We start from the raw sequence: 19,301 nt of genomic DNA on the forward strand, positions 1-19,301 counted from the left end.
ACAAAGTGAGCTGTGTGACTATGGCCGCATGATGTTTATACAGTACTGTAAGTATATTTCCATACCTCCCTATCACTTTGCTCAAAGGATGTCCCAAGGAACACACATTACCATCGGAATGTTGGTGCCACTTTTTTCAAGCAGAACTTTAAAAGCAATTAACAAATTAAAGAAACAAAGTTATTCCAAAGTTTGTAATTATTTGTGATTTATTTCCTTTTTCTGTTACAAAAATGGCACATCTCTTTTTGCTCACTGACAAAGCTAATAATTAGTTATTTTTTAGCTAGTTTTTCTACAGTATGAAGGTATTACTGGAAAGTGCTCCTCTTGATTGCTTGCAAAAGGTGAAAATGCATAGACCTCCAGATTGCACTGACGCAATCCTGTCTCTAAGGTTGTCAAGCAATTCCTTTGACCTCGTGGCTTGGGTTTGCTCTGATACACATTGCCAGCTGTGTGACCTTCTATAGACAGATGTGTGCCTTTCCTAATCATATGCAATCAATTGAATTGAGCACAGGTGGTCTCCAAACAAGCTGCAGAAAAATCTCAGTGAAGATGAATAGAATGGGATGCACCTGAGCCAGATTTCAAGTGTCCTGGCTAAGGAACTCAATACTTGTGTAAATGCGATATTTCCATTTTTAATTTTTAATACATTTGTTAAAAAAAAAAAAAAAAATCAAAACCCTTTTTTCAGTTTTTCATTCTGAGGTATTCAGTGTATGTGGTGGGCTGGCGCCCTGCCCGGGGTTTGTTTCCTGCCTTGCGCCCTGTGTTGGCTGGGATTGGCTCCAGCAGACCCCCGTGACCCTGTAGTTAGAATATAGTGGGTTGGTTAATGGATGGATGGATGGTATTCAGTGTTCCTTGTTGAGAGGAAAATTATGATTTTAATGATTTTAGTATAAGGCTGCAACACAGAAAAATGAATAAAAAATGAAGGGGTCTGAATAGTTTCTGAAAGCACTTTGTTTGCAAGTAATTGCTTATACACTGTTTGTTATCTTACAATATCATTTCTTCTGACTGACTGTTCAGTAAACCTGCAATCTGTGGCTACTATACCTTCACTGCCTCATAGGACATGACCAGAAGGAGGCCAAGCAGGGCTTTAAAAGGCATTTTGTTCCTTTACAATTTGCCAGATGGAAGAAGTGAGAAAAGTAGCCGTGTAGGATGGACAATGTTTTTAATAATATTGTTTGCCTTTCTACTTTAGCGAGTGACGTATACTTAATAATAATAATACATTTTATTTATATAGCGACTTTCCCATGCTCAAGGCATAATTGATGGTCTAGCACACCCACACACAGGTTACATGAGCATCTTGACATAGAGGTAAACTGAAAGAAGGGTAATAAAGTCAGGTAGAGCTAAAAGCCTTCCTGAACAGATGAGTTTTGAGTTGTTTTTTAAAAGAATACATGGAGTCAGCTTATCTAATTCATTTCGGTAGGTCATTCCCGAGTCTGGGCGCTATACAGCTGAAGGCCCTGTCACCCATGGAGTGTAGATTAGTGTGGGGCACAACAAGTTTGCCAGAATCAGAGGATCTTAGTGGGCGAACAGGCACATAATGATGGAGAAGGTCACTGATGTAATTTGGCACAAGGTCGTTTAAGGTTTTGTAGGTTATTAGTAGGATTTTCTGTAAGACACAGGGAGTCAGTGAAGGCGAAGCAGGATGGGTATTATTTCCTGAACAGACGGCAGCTGGATGATGGTAATATTCCGTGGCACCTTCACCAGCCTCTGCAGTACTTCACATTCTTGAACTAATCACTTTCTGTACTAAATGTTATGCTGCCAGTGAAATAGTAATATATCATACATACAATTTGGAGTCTACTGTACATAAAAACACACTTCACTTTAGTGTGGCAAAAAAACTTTATTCTTCTTTGAACTGTAATATAAAGTGTGACAAATTTTGCAAAATAAATTCTAGTGTTGGGCTTATCTTAGTTTAAGAACTTTTGCTTTGTATTAATAATTACCAACGTAACGTGAAGTACCATTTTTCTCTTTTGCACTATAGTGTGCTGTGTTAGCTGAATTCTTTTACTTCCTCTAATATAACTTGACGATGCATTGTCAAGCTTCATCCCCAGGAGATAAATTAATACAGTACTGGAAACCATGTTTCAAGCCAGTTTCAGGGACCTGGTTTGCCTTAAAGTATGCCACATGGGATAAAATTGTGACAAGACAAATGAGAATGTACATTCGAGCCACATGCTAAATTATATAGCTTCTAACAGTCTAATCCTAAAAACAGGTTAAAAATGTATCACTGTATATCCTTAAGTAGAATAAAGAATTTGGTCAGCTTAAGCTTTGTAGTAACAGTAGAAAAGAACAGACTAAAGAATGAAGTAAATATTACTTAAAATGAATTACTTGGGTTTATGAAAAAGACTATTGCATAAATTAATAAGGACTTGATCTACATTATTTAATCATTATTTGTGGTGGCACAGTGACAAGTGGTTAGCACTGGTGCATAACAGCTTCAAGAAAACCAGAAGCACCATCTGTGTGAAGTCTACACAATCTCAACATGTCAGTATGCTCCAGTTTTCCTCTCACATGCCAAAGTCCCACATGCTGGTTTAATTGGTGACACTGCATTGCCTGGTTCAACAGTGGGTGTGTGAACCCTTTCCAGTAGCAATGCTTATGTTTAGCTTGATGCTGCCAAAATACACTCTGGTTTTCTTCTGCCCCTGAATTAGAATCATTAGTTAAAAACAAGTATTTTGGATTTATCTTTTAAATTGAACCAGAAAGATTGTGGGTAAAAATCCCAGTCTGAATACACTACTTTTATAGTTTTCCTCCCTTTGTCTATGTGGATTTTCACAAGGGTTTGAGTTCCGCTTAGTTGACTGGTAACTCTGAACTGGTGATATGTAAGTGACTGTGGATGTACAGATGGGCACTGCAATGGACTGGACCCCATATTTGTTACTGTTTTCTTCCCAAATTTGAGATTAAATATAAGGTAGTATTTTGATAGAACTGACATAATGAAGTAAAGGTGTAAAAGCATATGTATGTATCATGCAATTTTTACTCATATAGAAGAAATAAAAAATTATTTAATGTTAGATTAAATTATAATTCATTTATAATTCCACTGAATACAGTGGAAGAGCATGTAAACAGAAGAAAAGAAATTTTGTGGATACCACATTTTATATATCAATACTCATAAAAGGCAAAGCCCTCACTGACTGACTCACTGACACACTCATCACTAATTCTCCAACTTCCCGTGTAGGTAGAAGGCTGAAATTTGGCAGGCTCATTCCTTACAGCTTACTTACAAAAGTTAGGCATTTCGAAATTCTACGCGTAACGGTCATAACTGGAACCTACTTACGTACATATATATGGCCATAGCCTGCAGCTCGGTCACCGTGTGAGGCGGAGTTGCGTCCCTCATCATCACGCCTCCCCCGTAATCAAGTGCCTGCCCATATAAGGCCGTCCGTCAGCAGCTATCCAATAGACACGCTTCTGCTAAATATTCACGGGAGAAGGACTGTGCTTATGCAAACGAAGATGAGATGGTCAGGGATAGAGTAGTGTTTGGCACAAACTCAGTGAAAGTGCGAGAGAAACTTTTAAGTGCTGGGTCTGAGCTAACATTAAATAAAGTCGTGGGCATCGCGAGATCGCACGAGATAGCACAAGCACAGCTGAGAAGCTTCGATGCATGTACTCCGAGCGGCTCACGTGAACTGCCTTTGCAGGACTGGGAAAGGTAAACCCGTGCATGCAGTGTGTGATGACTCAGATAAAGAGGAGGACAAGGTGTTTATTGATGCAGTAAGAAAGGAACAGCCCTCTGAAGCTGAACAAGCCTTTGTAGACATATCAATAGGAAAGCAAGGTGTAAAGCTTAAGTTTAAATTAAGTTCACAGACATGCTACCACTAAATATTCGCAGGCAAATCCACAACTTAATACCGGGAATGCCAGTTAAACATCTTAGATTCACAAGTGCCGATTTGGGTAGTGAACACTTCGATGAATGAAACCTGTTATCTTTACAGCAGTTGACAAACATGAAATATAACTTGAACACAACACATCCTCCAAATACGAACCTGATTGAAAGAAATAATGATAATCATATCCTTGATGACAGCAACACTAATAACAGTGACAAAACAATTACATTGACAATCATGTTACGTTATTTTTAAAATGTTTCCTTTTCTTTTTCATAACTTTTTCAACACACTACTTCTCCACTGCAAAGCACGGGTATTTTGCTATTTGTATATAAAACACACATGCATACAGTACACTCACACAAGGAGCTGAATGAGAAAAACCGTTTACCTTTGCTATTTAAAGTCATTAATTTCTGTCCATTTTAACAGTTGCCCACCAAAGAAAGCTGTGCTATAAATGGGTTTGGCAGAACGCCCAGGAGGCAGAATCCCAGTGGTAAAAAGCAACTTTATGATTATGCTGATGATGAGAATACAGAGAAGGAATAAAGCTCACACACATATACTGGTCTGTCACTCATTTTCAGGATATGAATAGCAATACTTTAACTGTAAAAAGCACTTTGCTTTGGAATTTATGTATTGAATGAAAAAAAATTGTGACAAGTATCAAATAAAGTATTTAAAACTTTTTTAAAGTTTTATTAGATAATAGAAGCAGGCAGCTTATACACCTTTCTATATTATAAGAATGACTGAAGGCCAAATAGGGCCAAGGTGTCCTCACCCTCCACTCTCTTTGTGTGGGTTATGGTACTATGAAGATTCTTCCAGGTCACAATAAAAACTGTGCATTCTGTGATTGTCTTTTGTGTCTATTCCTGGATTATTATCAGAAGTACCATTAGTATTTATCTTGAATTGTATAGTAAAAATGCTCAAACTGTACCCAGGTTATAACCGATAGCTACTTCTGCAACAGTCAGGGTTTGCTCCTGCTTTGTGCATTCTGCTGGAGTGGGTTGTGGCTGATAGTAACTGTACATAGAATCAAACACATCTGATAATTAAAGGGCATCTTTCTTCTGCAAGAATCAAATGGAATTGTAAAGTCAATTTACAGTAGAAAATTTTAAATATAATTTTAATAATATGCAACTAATACTAACCACACTAACGTTAAAGTAGTTTGGAGCTGTAAAACAAGAACATGGAGTCCTGCTTTTGAATCCTAGCCCACAATTTCTCCTTATGTGGATATTCCATTTTGTCTCCATCATCATAAGCTTTAGCTGTTCTCCTTCAGTCTGTCCTTCCAAGCTTAGCTTTGGCTACCCGCAATCTTAAAATGAATTTGGCCAGCTATTTCCAAAAAATAAATCCTTCATCTTTTAGGCAGATTATTTGAGACGTTATGTGTGTACAACTGGATGGCTTGACATATAGATTATGCAACACAAGTAATGTGTTTTTTAGTGGATGTTTACATATTGTTTGCTGTTCTTCAATGCTGTACGCTATAAGCTTGTATTCTATCAGAAAAATTGTTTATCTCCATCTTCATTGGAGTCTGGAGACAGACAGGTGGACCCGCCTCTTGGGGAACCACACACAGAACATAAGGGAAGAAGCATGCGCACACAGAAAACAATTAACAAAATTGGTAAAAACATACATTATACCATAATAAAGGCAAACTGCAATATTAACATATAAATGGTTGTATTAAATTAATTGAAAACAAATAAGACAGAAACAGATCTTTAAACATAAACTGGGGAAAACCCTAGCTTACAAGTAACAGGCCTATTATAGGAAAGTGGATTAGTTGGTCAATTTTTGAATTTCTTGCTCTTATGCTTACTAGTGTTTCTGTTGATTTTAGTAGCGCTTTGCAGCTTTCTAATTTCAAAGTGTTTATAATATATAATATTGTTATAATAATATTATTGTTTATTATATTGCTAATCATGAGGTCTTTGTTTATTAACACATCTGTATAAAGTCTTCTGATAATATCTTTGTGAAATCAAGTTTAATACCATTGAATAGCATGTTCAAACTATTGTGAAAACTTCACAAAAAACAAGATGGTTACAGAATGGAAGTGAATTTTTAAAAAATGTCAGGAAACCGAATAGAAAGGTTACATAAATTTACCTAACAATCTGTATCAAAATAAGCTGAGAAATGCCCACAGTAAAGTTTTTTTTTTTTAATATCAAACATAGGATGCCAGAAGCTGCAAGCCATCATCTTAAATAGACAGAGAATAAAGAGAATGTAATAAGTCACATGACTTGTAAATCACATGACGCACAACAGGAATACTAATTATAAACAATATGGCCATGTTTAAGCAAGGAATATCACAAAGTGTCAGTGTCCTTACTGTCTTAAGGCCTGAAAATATTTGTAAATAATGTTAATTGTAATGTCTGATGGATGTGTGTGTTTATTTTTATGCTGAGATTGCCTGATTAGCGACAGCAACAACGTAGTGTAACTATCATAGCTGCACACATTTCACCCACAATACACAGTATCTCCAATAGATAATTGGACCCTGGTTGGATCACATTTGTGCCTCACGTGTACCACTCCAGGATTCACATTGAGACCAACAATTCTAAAAAAAAAAAAGATCTCATTCCAGTTGTTTTGATTTGCACCAGAGTATGACTGTTACGTTCATATCTACCCAAAAACTTTACTATGGGAGAAATCACTTCAGAATTCGAAACAACTGCTCCAAATGAACTGGGTGTGAAAACACCTTTTGGCACTTTTCTTCAAGAAAAAAAAAATTAAACAATCTGAATTATACTGAACACCATTTTTAAATGAAAACAGCTTCATTTTTAGTCTATGAACTTCCTATGGAAATGGAGAAATGCAGGAAATAATTGCCAGACATATTTACTTTCAGACAACAACAGATGTGACTGTTCAGTAATATTGCACTGGATACATACAGATTAAGTTAACCTTCTTGCACATTCTTATCAAATAAACACTTACTGGATTTAAACGCATTTAGATAAAACCAGCTGCTACAACCCTGCCATCAAAAAGGAATTAACTGTGGCTTTTGCTCAGGGCAGCACAAACTTTGGATACGAATGCCATTGTAAATGTCACAGAATATTTGGAAAGGGTACTCTATAAAGGTCATCCATTCCAAAAAAAAAGCAGACTCACATTCAAGTAGCAACATGTGCAAGAATCTAATTTTAAAAACAGAGGGATGTTATGGTCTAGTACATAGGAGTAAATGACTGTTCATGTAAATTTTAATTTGAACACTTAGTGTCTATGTTTTTATTTTGGAATTCCATATTTTATGTGTACAAGCAGATAGTGCGGCCACCATAGACCAATTACATATATACATCTACATTGCAACATTCATTTTATGCATTGCTCTGATTAAGTAATACATTATTAAAAAGAACAGCCATAACATTCCCACCATCTTTTTTAATTAGGTTGCCATCATACTCCAACCATGAAAGTTAATTATACTTGAAAGGAAAGGACTGTAAAGCTGTACACTCTTTCTGCATTTTAATAACAAAAATCAAGCACACCGTTGTTCTAAATCCTTCCTAATCCATTATATTTTTAGGGCATCTTCACTTTGGTAATCTCATCTATAGAAGGAAGAATTTCAACAGGAACTTCCCAGTAGTAAGCTTGATTTCAAATTAACAACTGCACTCGATAACAATTAGGGTAACACTTAAGCAGTTTTTGTAGTTTGGCAGCATGTACAGTACATCATGATACTAGCAGGCTAAAGTTCCTTGAGGGTGAAAAAATTGATCGTTACGCATTAGTGCCTTGGCATAAATTATGGCTCACTGGTGTGTGAAACTTTATGTAAAGATATGACTTGATTACACTTGAGCGGAGGGGGTTGGTAGATCCCAGAGAACAAAGGTAGAGATGGATATTTGAGGGATGCTTCCTTGCTTCCGCCATTGAGAGCAGGACAAATTTTACTCTCTTTTAAAAATGTTTTTGCCAGTCTTAATTTTCCTTAATTTTTTTTTTAGAAGTTACCTGTGTAAATGCAGAAACATAAGTAAGTATGAAGGAAACTAATTCTTTTTTTTTTTGTTTGTCGGTACTGTGGAATGTGATTTACAATGTCTTTTAAGCAATTCAAAATCTTGTTCGTTTTTTTTGATTGCTGGTGCTTTAATTGTGGCAATGAACTTTCTTTTTTGTAATCTGACTATTATACTCATTTTTGTACCTTTTGTATACATGTTTTACACTTTTTAAAATTATTATATTGCTATTCTGACAAAGCTATATTGTGATTTGTTTTTTGGATGGTTTCCAACATTTTGGATAAATCTTTTGATGGCTATGGCTATTGTCACTTCTGGTCATATGATATCATGTCCTGGCTAAACAAAGATGGTGGTGCACAGCTTCTGTCATTCGTGTATTAGATCTCTTTCCCTTCGCTGCAATCTCTTGGTGTGTTGATTCTTGTTTTGAGTATTAGGCCTTTGATGATCATTATTTTAAACCTTTGGTACATTACCCAGTCTGCTACTTTTGTGTTTCAAACTCCTGGTTGCCACTTTTCAGTTCTGTCTAAGGGCTACACTTCATAATTCCTAGTATTAGCTGTTTATTAGCTCACAACTTGATTTTCTGTGTATCTCTGTTATTGTCTAATGAATCTGACCCTGCTTGTCGGACTTCTTCTTTGGATCTTAATAATTAATAACAAGGCAGGCTCTTTCTCTCCCTCACTCTCCTTCCAAAAAGGTCTTCTTTGAGCATTACAAATCACAATCCCATGAAAAATATCATCCCATGATGAGTTAGTTTTGTTTATTTTGTTCCTGGACTACTTAGTAGTCATCAGGAGCTATTTTGGTCTTGATAAGCCAGCCATGAATTTTTAAGTGTGGTTATCCTCTCCATATTTGCAACAGGTATAGTTCAACAAAATAGCAGACCTTGGAGTTAGTATAAAATGTTTTCTCTATACTTACATTTAAATACCCTTTACTCAGGATCAGAGATATACAGAGTCTATACTTGCAGCATCAGTTGCAAGTCAAAACCAGCCCGTGCTAAATCTCGGGGTATGTTAATTCCCAAATCCACATCGCTACAAATTTGAGTTGGCAGTAGAATGTCTAAGGAAACCAAAGCACCCAGAGAAGCTGTGCAAATATGGAAAAAATCCACACAAATCTGACAGAGCCTGGAACTACATTCTGGTTCCTAGTGTTTTAAGTCACCTGATGTTACTAGAAACCATGTATTACTTAAATTATCATATGGTATGTTATATTTAACTGATAGATTCATATTTTGTTAACTGACTCCTTATTTAACAGCATGGTCATCGCCCCAGTTCCTTGAAGAGGAACACAGAAATATTATAGTAGTAATACACATAACCACACATGCCATACATACACAAATACTATAGCTTGAAATTTGCCTTGTCTGGTTCTTTTTATGGGCACTTTGGGTGACTATTCTTAACTGTAAGTCCTTGAAGTACAACCCTGCTACATTCTAAAGAGTGCATGTAGTATCTGGGCCAATTTGAATTGAGACTACAGGTTAGAGGGATACTTATTAATGCTGCAAAGAGTTGTGGGGGCATGATCCCCCAGACCTTTAGAGGACACTCCTTTCCCCATGGAGGGACTAAAGGGCCTGGCTCAGAAATCCCTGCAGATTGTATTAAAGGCTTGCTTCTGGCAGCAGCTTGTCAGAGTGTGAAGAAGGTACAGTAGTGCAGTTAGAATGTGGAGAGTCCGTTGGGAAATGAGTGAGGAAAACAGTGTAGTGCTTGAACCACTGCAGTTTAGGATGTTGGGAAAGTAGCCGAGGGCCCCCATAATTGTTAAGCACAAAGTCTTGTTTAATCATGCACTGTGAGACTGTTCCCTTTTCTACTATTTTTCTTTCTTATTTTCCTTTCTGTCTGTAATAATTTCCTCTTTGTGTTTTACATAAAAACAGCACTTTTATATTTAATTCAAATTGTATTGTCCCACACAGAGGTATTCGTCTATCACATTGCATTGTGTCAATCTTAAAAAAAAGACTTGTCTGTAAGTGGAATTAAACTATTAGCCCATGCGGCATCTGTTTTCTATAAGTCACATCTTTGTAGAATGAACAGGATTTTCTGTTGCTATTTGAAGAGAAAACATCAGCCTGATTGTTGGAGAGGTGGCCGACAGTACTCAAACAAAAGGTCATTCGTTGAAGCAAGGGCCTTCACTTCTCCTTAGAGTTTAAAGGGCTAATCCAAGCAGCACATTCTGGTGGGGCTGCAAAAAAGCTGACTCACACAATGAAGCTAACACCAGTCTTTCTCCAACCTTTTCAACTATTGACCTGTGTTTTTTAATTTATAATGTGGTGTGGTTCTATTCCCCATTCTATAAACATAACACAGTTATTATATTACTTCATCTTTTTCCTTTGCTGGACTTGATCTAAATTTTAATTGTGCCTTTGTGTTAATGTATTTTACCTTTTTTTGTGTACTATTTAGGTGGCTTTTCTTCGCTCCGCTTCCTTCCCTATTTAATTCACCCCACTGCCTACAGTCACAGGAGATCTGGAATGACATTTCCAAAATTAGAAGCATTAGATTGTTCTCCAAAACTTTTGTATTGACTTCTTACGTAAAGGTCCAACAAGCATTTCTCCATAGTTGGCCTAGGGGTAGCTTGGGAAAAATTAACTTCATTCATTTGTGAAGAAGGTTTTAATGGAATAGAGAGCGCTAACTGTTGAAAAAAGAAGTACTATAATCTTAAAAAGTCTAGAGCTTTGGGAAGACAGTTGCATATGTAAATTTTCCAGGAGGCCTTAGTTTGGCTTCTTTGGCTTTGTAATAGAACATATTACATTTTGCATCATTAAAGGTATTGTCACATTAGTCGACTTTTCCAGCAATTTTCAGTTATAGCCTTCATTTACATAATCTTAGCGAGTTGGAGACAGTCAACGGCATGCTCTCATTTAGGCCAGTTGCAAAGTCCGACACACCCAGTGACCTACTTCAACCAGTCTGCAACTCACTCTGACAAAATCAAACACTGGGTGAGCTCTTTGTGCATGAGCGCTGACAACTAATGAAAGTTCATTCCGAAGTACAATGCAAAGAATGTAGCGACAAGGAATAAGAAAGTTGGGTTTTGGGCTTTACAAACAGAAGAAAGGCTTGTTTTTCTAATGTCTCATGTTTTATGTACCATGACAGAATGGAAAAAGTATAAAAAAAAGGGCAGAGATTGTGGCTGAACTCGCCATATTTGTTAACCCTTCTTAGAATACTAAATTCATCAAGTAGTACACTATTGTCTATAGGAAAATGAGGCTGTGCTGGAAAATGATCATGCAGTTGCTAATCTTGACATGCCTAGTAATTATCAGTCATGTAAATTGACATAGTCCATCGATGAGATTAGCAACTACAGTTTGTAAGTCTGACATACCCTACGACTAGAGGTCACGTGACATCTGCTTACTTCATTCATCTGGGAACTCAACAATGTGTTGAAGGCTCCAGCAAAGACTATAAAAGAAAAATCTGATGCCCTGAAGCAAAGTAGAGCAGACTTCTAGTTGTTGAAACCAATAAGAATGGCATCCATGGAACCTTCATATTTCTTGACAACTTAGACTTAGCCTACAGGTTAGATGGTGCTTGGGGTGAACTGCTCAGGACGTAGTTTGTATAATACCTCTTACAGTAAGGCACTGCACAAATGTTACACGTTCATATAAGCATCTTTGTATAAAATAAGTATAGCATTAGTAAAAAAAATGGAGGGGTGCTGAGCTTACAGGTACATTTCTTTACTTAAATGTATAAGAAAACTGATCTGTGTTGTGTTGTATTTGTCCTGTTTATTGTAACCAGATACAATCACTAGTTATGCACTGTTAATTAGTTCATGGTTTGCAGCCAGTTAAACATTCTTATTTCAAATATGAACAGAAAGATTGTTGTCTTGAATTTGGCACAATTTTAGGCTTTATGTAAAATTTAGATATAGCCCAAAATGTTACAGAACTAAACAAATGTTACAGCGATGAACTGAGGTGCTAGGGGTTAGTCAGAGCACTCTAAATCCTCCACACTAGTAACTTCTGTGTAGGAAGTCCTTACAAAGATTCAGCAACATTATAACGACAAGGCTCTGAAAATGTCATTTGAGAACTCAATGAAAACAGAATCCATACTAATAGATATAATTTATAAAGTGTGGCATGGTTGGGGTATAGTGATAGCATTGCTGCCTTGCAAAAAGGAAACCAGGAATCATGTAACTGGTGCTCTTTGTGTGGACTTTGCATATTCTGCCAGTGTCTACATAGGATTCCTTAAGGTGCTTTGGTATATTCCCACAATCCAAAGGAATGCAAGTTAGATGAACCTGAGTCTGAGTTTGCCTTGTAGTGCTCTGCTACCCTGTACGAGCGTTGTTCATGCCTTAATTTCTAGGATAGGTTCCTGCTGCCCCGTGACCCTGCCCAGGATAAGAAGATTAGGAAAATTATTATACAGATATACATTTTATTTTAAAAAATGAGAAAACAACCCAGAGAAGAAAGAACTTGTCCTTACATTTGACAGTAAAAAACACAAGACAGCTGAAACAAATGCTCGGATTGTTGAGCCTGATATGTTATCTGTGTTCCTACTCCTGCAAACACTGCACTGTGTTTTAAACAGCTTAAAAATAATATGCTCATGTCAGGCATATACTGTATATCTAACATGGAAATTATTTTAATTTACAGTCGATGAAGGATTATATAATAAGAGACATCCTTTATTATCTACTGAGATTGATGCATTGCAAATTCAGCTGTTCTACAAAGATTCAAAAATATTCATAAATTGGGTGCATCTGTTTCACTCTAAGGATTTTCTTCCACCATACATTTGCACAACACATTTACACTCTCTTCCATAATGTATAGATCTAATGCAACTTTGATGTCATATGAATGTTGGTTTTCTAGACTCTGAGAACTGAAGCACAGGTATACTATGACAGCTTTGTTCAACAATGGCTGATAATCCTGACATACACTGGATGTTCAGATTTATAGTGTCATTTATTGATTTTAATTACTTCATTATTGTTTTAGGGGAAGGGGCATTTCATTCTGTTTTTTGTGACGATGACTTAAGTGTTACATTGTAAACAAAAATAATCCATCCATCCATTATCCAACCCGCTATATCCTAACTACAGGGTCACGGGGGTCTGCTGGAGCCAATCCCAGCCAACACAGGGCGCAAGGCAGGAAACAAACCCTGCCAGCCCACCGCAGCAAAAATAATCCATATATAATATTTTTAAAATATACAGTCAAGCACAGCCCTAGCGCATAGGTGTGGTATGAAACACGGTTGCTTGTTAAATACTCTCCTTCACACGTGGCAATTGACATCATGGACAGCATTTCAGATGGAGATGTATGATCTAAAGTAAAACTTGTGCTACATTATGTAGAAGCTAGCTTAGTGACTGGATAAGAAATGAATAGCACAATATAGTCATTTAATTATGGCTTGCCAGAGAGGAGGATTCGCCCTTCAACATTTAAACTGGATGATGGGAACAGAGATTTAAACTTACATTTAACCAAGCCTTGGTATTTTCTCTCCAGCATGTCATTTGCGGATTTCATTTTTAAAGATAAAAAGTGCTGGCAGTTACTAATACTGTCATTACAGATACTGTGTTTTCCTCCACACTAAATAAGGGTATTAGTATCTAAACTGTTCAATTATTTGTTCCCTGATAGAGATCTCTGCCCCAAACATCATTTAATGATATATTATTATCAGTGTATAAGGAGTATAGTGACAATTTTTCAAATGTGGTCTGTGTGCCGTGAGGCCAAACAATTTCTTCAGGAAACAAATGAAAATTTTGAAAATAATCACCAACACATTTGCCGTAAAGCATCAGAATTACATGACATATAATTGGGAAGTATTTGGCCAGTACAGATAAGCCAAAGGCCCTGTAAAGATGTTTAGTGACATTGAAGAAGGTCATAGGATGCCAACCACATCGAGTCACTATCTAACACTTTGACAGGAATGGATGAAACATAAGAGCAGTGAGAATCACCCTGGCTTGACAATATGCTGAAATCAATAATTGTTTGCTAGTGTTTTATCAAATCAAAACTACTGTTGATAATGGTGAGCATGCATTTTTGGATGGATTAGTTCTTGAAAGACATTGTTCAGATGACTATTTCTATTCTTTTTTAGACGTTTTGAAAAGATATGTTATTCACTGTGTCATATTTTAACTTGATTTAGGTCTGTGGTGAACATTTTTGCTCTGCACTGGCTGAATAATTTGGAGGATATGCGGTTAAAAATGCCAAGAAATCAGAACATCTCTTAATCACCTATGGTAAAATTTTAACCTTGTTAAGTTTTTAGTAAGATATTTTTTTTCTATGATTCTTTACTTCAACATTTGAAACATACTGTATATGCTGAATTTATGACTTGATATGTGATCTGTGGAAGCAAAAACAGCACTGAACCATGTAAACATTCAAGCTAACAGGGAAACATCACTAATGGTGTTAAATAACGCAGAGCGTTAGATTAAAATGACACTTCTGGACGTTGTTAATCATAAGTTTTAAATTTAAACAACACTGTTGAGCCTTATTTATGCATAGTTTTAACTTCTAACTACACTAATGAGTGTAATAACTAACACTATTTACAATGATTCTAGCACTACTCAGTGTTTAATTAGAACTCTACTCTCAGATCTGTGATCAGAGTGCCTTCATTCTCTGTGAAATGGGACACCATACTATATGTCTCCATATAGATTTGAATACATTTTTTTCAAGCATTGCTAAATTTACTATGCCTACCTACTGCATTGCCTGACTGTTTTCAATCATTTTCTGCAATAGTTCATTCAATTGATTTGTAAGCATGCTATCAAGAACTGCATGTAGTTTTTAAATACACTACATCAAGTTCATAAATCTTTCCAGATTTCATGAATATTTACAGTACAAGTCTAAAACAGAAATTACTAGGATAATACATGGCATAGGATTTTAGTACCTGCTGCTGCCTCACAGCCCTAGAGTCTCTGATTTGAATCCTGATGCAGGTGATATCTATGTGCATCTACAAATTCTTATTCTTCTCAGACCTGCCTTGTTTTTTTCTTCAGGTGCTCTGGTATTCTTACATGCCAAAGATATGCATGTCAAACTTAATGGTAACTCTAACCTAACCTAATGTACATGAATGTGCCTAGCAAGGGACTCCCTTGTTCATTCTTCATCCATGGTTGGTGTATAGCGGATTCTTTAACCTTTTCAACTGATAGATTTTGGATAAAATGCGTAAGCCAGAAATTATTGTCATGCTGAGAAGTACAGAATATTTTGGGAAAGCTGAAAGGCAAAGCAGGATTTGGAGTATTTGGGTTCATTAGGAAGTGCAGCTTTTGATTCTTGTGTGAATCAACCTTAACTTGGTGAAAATCAATTAGTAGCACTTTCCACAGTTTGAGAAAATGTCTGATCTGGTAACAAAAAGAAAGTCGGGTGTGTACGCTTAATCTAGGAAAGAAAGGGAGGAGGACAGAGAGTGCCTGTCTTTTATTATACTTTTTTCAAAAAGAGTTCTCTCAGTTTAGTTTAGCGCATTTGTCACCTGTTGCAAAAATTGAGCTTCCAGTTGATTTTCTGGCACATTTGTAAATAACTCAGCTCAGTTGTAAAAATGGACATTCACAAGGAGCCTATCAACTGAATATGGACACTTAAATGGAACTTGCTAACTGCTATTGTCTGGTTGTTGGATACTTAGAAAAGGAGCTCCCTCTCTGGCAAGAAATCTTGCATTTTGGTGTAGTGGTTAAGGCTTTGGATCTAGGCCTTCAAACTCTGTGGTTGTGAGTTCAAATCCCACTACTGACACTGCGTGATCATAAACAAATCTGATCACCTGCATGTGTTCCAATTGGAAAAATAAAAAATAAATGTAACTAAGTGTATCTCAAATATTGTTAGCCTCCTTGAAAAAAGACATCAGCCAAATAAATAAATAATAATAATGGATATAACTTATAATCTATAACCAAAGAACTGTCACCATCTGGAAAATATTATTTTGGACTGAATGAAAACTGCATGAACCCATCCTGTCTCTATAATTCTTTGTCTAGTTTATATTTGTTGTAATTGGTTATTAAGATAGTAATATAATTTTTAAGTAAAAGCTTGAAGCCAGTATCTCTCAATACTTATTACTAGCAAACCAAGAAGCTAAGATTGATCATTTCATATCTAGCTGTGGTCCCTTAAGTGCTCAAAAAGCACTTTTGGGAAGTCCTCAGTTGATGGAAAATTGGGTTGAAGTAAAACAAATAAAGTAAAGGCAGTCATAATCGACAATGCACCTTGCCATTAGAACTACCTGAGGTTAAATATGTGGGGTACAGTATGAATAGTGAAGCCTAAGAAAAAACTCGTAAAACTGGGCCACCTTAAATTCCTTTGCACCTCTCCTCATCAGCGTCTTTTATTCTGCCGGTACAACAAATAATTCTGTACAAGCATCAACCACAGTACCAACTGTGGTCATTGCTGCTCTTGTGAAAAGCATGGAGATAAATGTCATCAACTCAGAGAGGCAGAGGCAAGTTTGTTGTACCACATGAATGTCACCAAGAGAATAAAACTGAATAATAAAAAAAAATGTGTTACAGACTGAAATCAAGGGCAGCTGTTCTTACCATCCAAGAATGCATATTACATTTCTGTTGATTGACATTTGAGCTTGGGTTTGTAACTCATTGACAGCCACATGTAAATTGAATGTTTTTTTTTTTTTACTTTGGTTATATTCTTGAATAAAAGTGCACGTTAATTTATTTGGACTAAAGTCTTCACACATTATGCAGTTCACGTCATTATTAGTATAACATGGAAAAACTTTATGTTTTAGATATGTGTTCAGCATTTCTTGCTTTGTATTTTCTTTCATCCTACACTTACCCAGATCTTTGTAGACATGGAACGCACATGGAATGCATGTGTTCCAAATAACAATATACTGCATTATTTACCCTGCACAACTCCAAGCTTGTCACACGCAAATAAGGAGCCTTGATCTGGGAGAACTTTTTGCCCAAGTTGAGCTCCGTCAAGATGGTGGGGTGGTGATTGTAGGGGGGAGGGGGATAGCAGTCTACATACTGATTGTGCTAATAGACACATTTACAAAACAAAAAATGCTGATGGAGAGGTGTGAAGGAATTTAAGGCGGCCCGGGATTACAAGTTTTTTCATAGGCTTCAGGGATTCTAGTGTTAATAGTAGTATAGCTGGTTTTGACATTTTGCTCCCCACCAAGCAAAGAACATAAGAGGTTAGTTGGTACAGTTCTTGTTAGGTGCATGTCACAGATGATGCAAAAACATGATAAAATACCTGGTTCTTACTTTATGCCTAGTTGGGCTAGGATTAACCCTGACCCCTTGTGACTCTGAACTAGAAAATGGTTTTGAAATGGCAAGATGAATGGACTACCAGAATGTAATATATCTATATCTTTAAACTGTATACTGTACTGCTAGAAGCTTTTCTGCAACATTATTTTCCCAGTTTCCAAAGTGAAAGTACATGACTAAGACTCTGGTATTTTTCCTGAAACATCTATTAATATCTATGAACCAGTCAGTACATTCATTATGAATCAAAATAGTCACCAATGCTGAACAACAGGATGGTCTTCTGCAAACTGCGCCGGCACTCACACAGAGTCAATTTCGAGATGTCAAACAGCCTAGCTGGAATTCCTTTGAGATGCAGAAGAAAATGAACATGGAGAAATTTCACATGGACACAGGGAAGACCTTCAGACTCGGAAGAAGGGATCAATGTGCTATTCTTGGCTAAAACACTTTCATAAATATGGCAAGTTACATTTATTTGCATTAATATGCCATTATAAAATGACAGTAACAAAGCAGAACTTTACAATGCATGAACAAACAGTTCAAATACTGTATATATGACTACTAGTCTTAGCACAAGGTAAAAAAAATAATATGGCACAAAGGTGTTGTACATAAAGAATTTCTAGAGCCTAATAATGATCATTTAAACTGAAGGTGTTAAATAACTCTTGGTGCTGCGTTTGCATTACTTTGTACTGCATACAGTATCTAAGAAATTATTTTTAAGGCAACAACTTAAATTCTTTTTACGACTTGCCTGTTAGTGAATATATTTATAGATGTCTGACCTGTAAGCAGATGCTAAGTGAACTTTTATACAAAGCCAGGCGGTTTCAAATAAGCTTTTCTTTAATACATTCCATTGTTTAATTTAGGATATCTGTACATTAAGCCACGGAAGACTTAATTGGAGCATGAACTCAACAGAGGTAATTATTGTTAAAATGCATGTGCAAGGTGAGAGGAGATTGCAGCTCTCTTGAGGTATGGTAATTTAAGTGTATTCTTGAATAAGTTTTCTACGTGGAGATCCTACTAATTTGTTTTCACTATTTTCCTAGAACAAGCATGCTACAGTTATTCTCTGAATTTTAACTCTAACCATTCAGGAATGCACAATAATCACTGGATAGTTTAACTCTTTCAGGGCTGATGTAGACTTTTGTCAAAAGGAGGTGTTGACAATGATAATCAACTGTAAATTGTGACAAACCCAACCGTTACATTTTAGTTGGACTCTCTTTGCTAAAAGGAAAGTTAGATTCATTGGTTTGACCGAGATTTCCTGTGCTCGTGTGAGTAGCAAGGCGCAAACAACGGCAAAAATGGCACTGACATCTGGTGAGTGATGAAAGTGAATGCTTAAAGCAAAATACTCCATGGACAGCGTTTTGCCTGTTATCTCTGAACAGGACTATGACTAGTCAGACTCAGTTGTTGATACAAGTGATCGAAAACGAATGTGAGGTTTCAGCTTCAGCTGATCGGGCCCCAGCTAGTCATGGTACTGACAATGTTTGCCAGGGAGCACTGACACTTAACAATGATAAGAGGTAGAAACCAGATTGTAATGCACTGCAACCATGACAACCACTGCTGCTGTCCCAGCCACACGAAGACAGCCTGGCAGCAAACCTGCCGCACATTCTTGGCAAACTGGCAGCCACAGCATGCAGCAACAGATGTTTTATGTTGACTTCTGACTGAAACCAATGTTTTTTGGAAAAAATATTCAGCCCTCAAAGAGTTAAAGTTCTTTTTAACTGTATTCTTTAAAAAGAATAGG

At 36.6% G+C, this 19,301-nt stretch overlaps 1 long non-coding RNA gene across 1 annotated transcript in view; it reads left to right on the plus strand.

Annotated features, from left to right (window-relative positions):
* LOC120515205 overlaps window positions 1-19,301 on the plus strand; it is a 101,609-nt gene that overhangs the window by 20,259 nt on the left and 62,049 nt on the right. The window contains exon 2 of the long non-coding RNA XR_005630616.1: window positions 14,329-14,425. This is a non-coding gene — a long non-coding RNA (uncharacterized LOC120515205). The remainder of the gene's footprint in view (window positions 1-14,328; window positions 14,426-19,301) is intronic.

This window comes from Polypterus senegalus, chromosome 14 (genome assembly GCF_016835505.1).
Source record: "Polypterus senegalus isolate Bchr_013 chromosome 14, ASM1683550v1, whole genome shotgun sequence".
NCBI classification, from domain to species: domain Eukaryota; kingdom Metazoa; phylum Chordata; class Cladistia; order Polypteriformes; family Polypteridae; genus Polypterus; species Polypterus senegalus.